Source organism: Typopeltis vanoorti, chromosome 2 (assembly GCF_054136105.1).
Source record: "Typopeltis vanoorti isolate ZY-2024b chromosome 2, IOZ_Tvanoo_1.0, whole genome shotgun sequence".
In the NCBI taxonomy this organism is placed as follows: Eukaryota; Metazoa; Arthropoda; class Arachnida; order Uropygi; family Thelyphonidae; genus Typopeltis; species Typopeltis vanoorti.
The window spans coordinates 181,002,064-181,008,400 of NC_143550.1; the positions used below are offsets into that span (position 1 = coordinate 181,002,064).

At 35.7% G+C, this 6,337-nt stretch overlaps 1 protein-coding gene across 1 annotated transcript in view; it reads right to left on the reverse strand.

Annotated features, from left to right (window-relative positions):
* Positions 1-6,081, reverse strand: part of mEFTs (elongation factor Ts, mitochondrial) — a 152,355-nt gene extending 146,274 nt beyond the window's left edge. Inside the window, exon 1 of the mRNA XM_090409803.1 lies at positions 6,001-6,081. The gene's annotated coding sequence lies outside the window, so the exon portion shown is untranslated. The remainder of the gene's footprint in view (positions 1-6,000) is intronic.
* Positions 6,082-6,337: the final 256 nt, after the last annotated feature.

Consider the following 6,337-nt stretch of genomic DNA (forward strand, 5'->3'; position numbering starts at 1 on the left):
GGTTTAACCAATAAGAATACAATTTGGTCGGCTATCCCAAATTGGCAGCTCATCCTCATTCGTTCAGTATCCAGGTAGATACCCAACAGGGTGCACCACAAGAAGTTGAGAATTGGACATCAGGTCAGAAGCCCTGGTCGGTTCTCTGCATTTCTTTAAAGGCTATGTGGAGGTCTCCTCTCAGTTATACAGCTTTGACCCTTAAGCACCCCCCCCCCCCAATGCCAAGGCATGTAATACATTTAATTCCCACTTTAGTGCTTTTCAGGGATAAACATTTATTGTTACATTAAACAAAAAAAAATAATAAATCAGGATATTATTTATTTACCATGATATGACTGGGAAAGGAAGAATTTCTCATCCGATCAAAGTGAATGCCAAAAGCTGAGACACCTCAAGTGGTTGATTACAATATAATGCAAATATAAAGGTAAATGCTGCTAGGTCAAGAAAAAGTCATGGTAAAAGTATAAAAAAGGAAAGGGGAGAGCAGTTTCATGTCAAGTACCAGGTTTAAACTAAGTGATAAGTATACAAGGAAGGAAAGAAAAATATTGCTTTATGAGAAGACTAGGAGGAGGAAGGTAGGATTATAGAAAAATGAACCAGCTGGATGGTATTATATTTCTGTTTGCAAAAGCATCTGAATTGTTGCATGACACATTGATATTTAAGTCACAACTAATGTGTTTAGTTAATCAGATGGTAAACTTGATTTGCAATTCTAATATACACAACTCTTGGAACAGCATCAAAAATAAGGGAATAATGTAAAGAGTTCAATACAGACCTCCCTATAACCCACTCACATCAACATTGTTGAACAATAACAGGATATATTTTATATATATATATAAATCTCACATACAAGAGGCCAGAGAACCTGCAGCAAACTGTACCAGTTTGCTGTAGGTTCTGCGACTTTTCCCATCATGTAACTTGTAAGTTACATGAGAAGGAACCTCCTAATTTTAATATAATGTTAGTTAGAGGTTGTAGTTATGTATGGAAACTTCATGAGGAAGGTGGTTTCAGAGAAGAGAAGCAGCTAGAATGAAACAGAAAGAGGAAACATAGGTTTGTTGGATAAAGTTGGAGTGTAAAAGAATGTTGAGAAAATGCTGCTTTAAAGAGAATGGAGAAAGTGGAGGGGAAGGATGGATGTTTGTACAGACCAAACAAAGCTTGTAAGATAGTCAACAGCAGTCTGAAAGGCAGTGAATAAACCCTAGCAGATTACCCCACTGACAAGGACAGTGACAAGCAGAGTTGCACAGAGCTTCAATCAGATCACATATAAACTACTGCACACTGATGTAATCACCTGGATTTCAAAGGATGAAAAAACTTTAGAAAGAATACAAAGTTGGATAACAAAGATAATATATTAGGAGTTCAGAATGTTAGCTATTAAAAGAGACTGAGGAAATGTAATCTAATTAATTTGGTAGAGAAGAGTAGGAGAAAGATTATTATTATTATTATTATTATTATTATTATTATTATGTGATGCCTCCAGGGAGTCCAAGGACTCATCCCAGGAGGGCACTCTACTTTGCTAAATACATTTTACCCTCTCCACTACTACTTAACTCTCCTACTATGACACTACAACCATCAATGCCATCCACTGCCTATCATCACCAACATCAGTATTTTTTGCCTGTAAATTGCATGCGCTCTGAAAGATTTCTCTATACACGAGATGAAAAACCCTGCTATCTCCATACATGATAGGTTAACTCACCTTCAAATGAAAAAATCCATGTAAGGATTCCTCGCTATACGAGAATCTAACCCAGGTCTATTCCAATCAAAGGGAAGGGTGCAATGTTCTGCTGTTCTTCCAATTGTGCTATGGAGACTATTAACAAGGATATGGTTGAAACACAAATGTCAAGATGGGCTTACAAAATAGACAATGGGGAAATATTCCATTAAAAGATAAGGGACTTGGAATTTTCAGGTGTCCTCTGAAAATGAGAGAAAGTTTTTTTTTTTTTCCCAATGAAGAATGGTAGCTATATATATATATATATATATATATATGGTCATCCCAAATGTGTCGCATCTTGTCTAAACTGAATTTTTAAAGCTTTATGAGTAAAACTAAGTTGAGGTAGCCGGCCTCATTCTAAGGAATGAGGCCGGCCACCTCAACCTTGCAAGAACATCATACATATGTTATTGCTTAAATAACCCTTTATTATTATGGAGGTCACTGAAGAGCACATGAGGCACATCATGCTTTATGAGTTCAAAAAAAGGTAATAATGCTGCTAACACTGTAAAAAATGTGCAAGAAGTGTATGGCGATAATGTTTTTGGATGTGCGAAAGTGGCAATGATGGTTCCAAAAATTTCGACAAGGGGATTTTAGCTTGAAAGACTTCCCTCACTCTGGGTGCCCAGTCACTCTTGATAATAATATGATGGAAGCTGGTACTGCAAGAAATACCAATGCAACTGTTAAAGATTTAGCAGAATATCTTAATTCATCGTCAATACATCGCCATTTGCAAGAAGATGGAATAGTGTCTAAGCTTGGCAAGTGGGTTCCTCAAGAACTGATGAACAATAATCGAAGAGTGCATGTCAACATCTGCACTGCTCTTCATTCTCAAGAGCTTGATCTCCGTTTTTGAATCGTGTAGTCACCAGTGATGAAAAATGGATACTTCACAAGAATATTAAGTGCTGAAGGCAATGGGCTCATTCAGGGAAACAAGCTAAACCTAAGCCAAAACAAGACCTTTGCCCTCAGAAGATTTTGGTAAATGTTTGATGGGATAAGCGCCTCCGTAGCGCAATTGGAAGAACAACGGTACATTGCGCCCTTCGATTGGAATAGGCCTAAGTTCGATTCTCGTCGCGACGGGAGGAATCTTTATCTGGTCGATTTCAATCGAAGGTGAGTTAGCCGATCTCATATGGAGGTAGCAGGGTTTTTTCTCCCGGAAACTCGGGTTTTTCATCCCGCATACATACAAATCGGCCCATCAGAACACACGCAATTTACAGACAAAAATTACTAGTTGTGGTGGTGTTGGAAGTGGGCGGTAGATGGCGTTGATGGAGATGATTCGTAGTAGAGGTTAGGTGTAGAGAGAATTGTAGATGTCCTCCCACGATGAGTCTTCGGACTCCTTGGAGGTATCAGGAATAATAATAATAATAATAATAATAATAATAATAATAATAATAATAATAATAATAATAATATAGCTGGTATTATACACTTTGAACTCTTACTACAAAACCAAGCATTCACAGCTTACGCATACTGTGAACAACACAATCGATTGAATGAAAATCTGAAAGAAAAGAGGAGGTCTCTGGTCAATAGAAAGGGTGTTGTTTTTCACCGCGTATGCACTCATAATGTAAGAATCACCTGTACCAAGATTGAGGAACACGGCTGGGAAAAGCTTCCATATCCTCCATATTTTCCTGATCTTGCGCTTTCAGATTACCACTTATTTCGAAGTTTGAAACATTTAATTAATGAAAAACAATACGATACATTACAGGCACTGAAATTGAGCCTATGCATCTTCTTTGCCTCCAAACCTCTTGAATTCTATAGAAATGGCAATATGAAGTTCTTGCAACATTGGAAGGGCATTATTGATTCAAATGGAGAATATATATATACTTGATTAAATTAGCAAGTGATTTATCTTTTATATCCTTTCAAAACTTAATGCTAAAATCGACATTACTTTTGGGATGACTTGATAGAATGCATTGTCTGATAGTCATCACCATCAGCCATTTTTTTGTCCACTGTTGGACAAAAACCTCCCTCAAAGTTCTCTATTCATTTTTATCTGAGCTTTTCTATGCCACTGAATTCCAGTCATCTCTTTAATCTCATCCTCCCACTGTCTCTTTGGTCTTCCTATAACAAATGGGATAACATTCAGATATCAACTTTGTCCAGATTTGAGTATTACATCTTGAAATATGACCTACCCACTGCCATTTGAATCTTTTAATGCAAATTATAATGTCTCTCATCCTAGTCTGAGCTCTGATCCAAGTATTGCACTTTCTATCTAGAATGGTAACACTGAGTAATGATGAACTTTTAATGGAAAATTATTATTATTATTATTATTATTATTCAGGCCTCCAAGGAGTCAAAAGACTCATTGAGGGAGGTCCTTCCTAAGACATAAGTCTGTCAAGACTCATCGAGGGGAGGTCCCCCCCCGAGAAACACAAAGTTTATCATACCACTCTTTAAACTCACACACATTTTCACAAGAATATAGTAATTTTATTGCTGCAAACATTTCAACCAGAAACTAACCAGTCATCATCAGTGCATCAGCATGATCACAAGGTGAAGCTACAACAAAGAATGTTAATCATATAAGATTAACATTGTTTGTTGTAGATTGTTGTGAATATGCGTTTATAATAACCAAGTAATGATCTTTCCATTTTCCTCAACTTGGTTAATTTTTCAGTCAAAGTCCAGGTTTCACTTGCACATGTCATGATCAGAAGTATATAACTGTCAAATCTTTATCTTTTAAGGCAGATTGGGATGTTTTCTTTGAGTGCCTCAGTGTTTTCCAAAGTCTATCCAACCAACTTGAATTCTATGTATAATTTCTTATTCACAGTCACACTCTACTGTGATATTTTGTCCTAGGTAAGAATAGGAGATTACTATATCAATTTGTTGGTGTTCCGTTTATACTGGCTTTTTGGTAATGTATTTATTATACATTATTTTTTTTTGTCTTTGTTTATATTTAATCCTTTCTTTTTACTTTCTGCATTCAATTCAGTTATCATTTGTTGAAGTTCTTCTGTAGTTTCCTAAAAGAACAATGTTATTCAATGAATCATGGATGATTTAGTTCCTTCCCATTTACCATAATTCCTCTATTTTTTTTTTTCCAGTCCAGGTTTTTAAAATTTTCTTCTATGGCTACTGTAAATAATTTGAGTGAAATGGCATCTCCCTCTCTAACTCCCTGTTTTAGCAGGAAATTTCATATTTGTTCCTAATTTTATAACCTGCAATTGAATTTTTATTTATATATATGGCTAAGTATATTCATTTAATATAAGCAAAGTGGATATTAGATCCAGCATTATTTCAAAGCAGTTGTAGAAACTATGAGTTTCATAAGGTAAATTGACCAAAGAGCTTACAGGAATACACTGCCCAACATTCATCAGTTGCCTTAGTATGGTCAATTTTTCAGTCAAAGTCCAGGTTTCATTTGCCTATATTATGATCAGAAGTATATTATTTTTCTTTTAAGGCAGATTGAGATGTTTACTTTGTGTGCTGATCAACTTACCTTACGAAACTTTCATAGCTTCTACATTCGACTTGGAAATAATGTGGGATCTAATATCCATTTTGCTTATATAATTTCGCATCGCCTTTGGGCTCTTTATATTTTAGTAATATCCATTTGTTTGTTTTTTTCTTTCAATTCCTTGATTTTTAAGCGCTTCTAAAATTGCTAATGTTGGGATTACTAGTATTGATAACGTCTGATAGTATAGATAGCAAATGCTTTTTTAAGGTGTATTATGAATGACTTTGTGGAACCTGGAGTAAAACTCGTGATGTATATCTCTCTCTCCTTTCCATAGACTAACGATATATGTTATTATACCATTAGCATGCCGATGTTAGCCGATTTGAAGTCAACCCCCTCTATATGAAAGTAGATAGGTCGTGAAGATACTTCATGACTACTTTGTTGCTGTCAAGTATATTATATTATACTTTGTATAAAAAAATAAAAAATAAATAAAATTTTAAAAAACTTTCCTGCACGTGCTTTTGTTTTCCTAAATAGTTACTGATATCCGACAGTCGCCTCAGGTTTGGCGGCGAAAGCACCACTACTGAAATCAACCACATCTACAAAGATTAATGTAATCGGCAGATATACGGAAGTTGCTTCTCTCTCTCTACCTCTCAAAAGCAAGCAACAAGCAGAAACTAAATCGCAAATTTACCTTGGAAAATTTTCCTCTCTGCAGCAAAATATAACTAAAAACGTGCCTCCGTTTCCATACGGTGATATGATACTAGTGACCCATAGTGAGAAAAATAGTCAAAAAACTTCCTATCAGAAAAGAATTAAAACTTTTGGGTTGAAGCAGACGTCTTCAGTCGCTGTACCTTATTAAAATTAGTAGCAAAAATACTTCTATGTATTAAAGCCTAAACAAGTCTTAATTAAATGCGATTACAATCTATTGCAACTACTTGGATCCATCAGAATTGTTGGTTGGCTGTTTTCATCATCACCATACTTTTCAAGGATTTAAGACCACAGTGGCCTCTTCCGGC